Raw genomic sequence first — 349 nt, forward strand, 5'->3', positions numbered from 1 at the left:
ATGGTACGCCGTTATTACAAACATGCAAAGCAAAACAAAATATCCGCAGGCAACAGGGATTCTGAGACATAACGACAACGGCAGTGCGTCGGCATTGCCGATGCGATACCCGCGCGTCTCGCGGGATGATAAATCAAGCTGAAAGCCTGATCGATTCGAGAGAGCGGTTGCGCGGAAACACGAAGCACCGATTCCCAACAACATCAAACCAGACGAGCCACGTACTCCGGCCGGCTTGGTTTCGTGCTCGTTTTTCTTATTCCTACTGGTCCCCCGATGGCCTCACCCTCTTCCTGGTCGCCCCGCCTCGATTTCTTACGGATACGTCTTGAGGAAACGATAAATCATC

This window comes from Pogonomyrmex barbatus, unplaced genomic scaffold (genome assembly GCF_055798465.1).
Source record: "Pogonomyrmex barbatus isolate J1 unplaced genomic scaffold, ASM5579846v1 scaffold15, whole genome shotgun sequence".
NCBI classification, from domain to species: Eukaryota; Metazoa; Arthropoda; class Insecta; order Hymenoptera; family Formicidae; genus Pogonomyrmex; species Pogonomyrmex barbatus.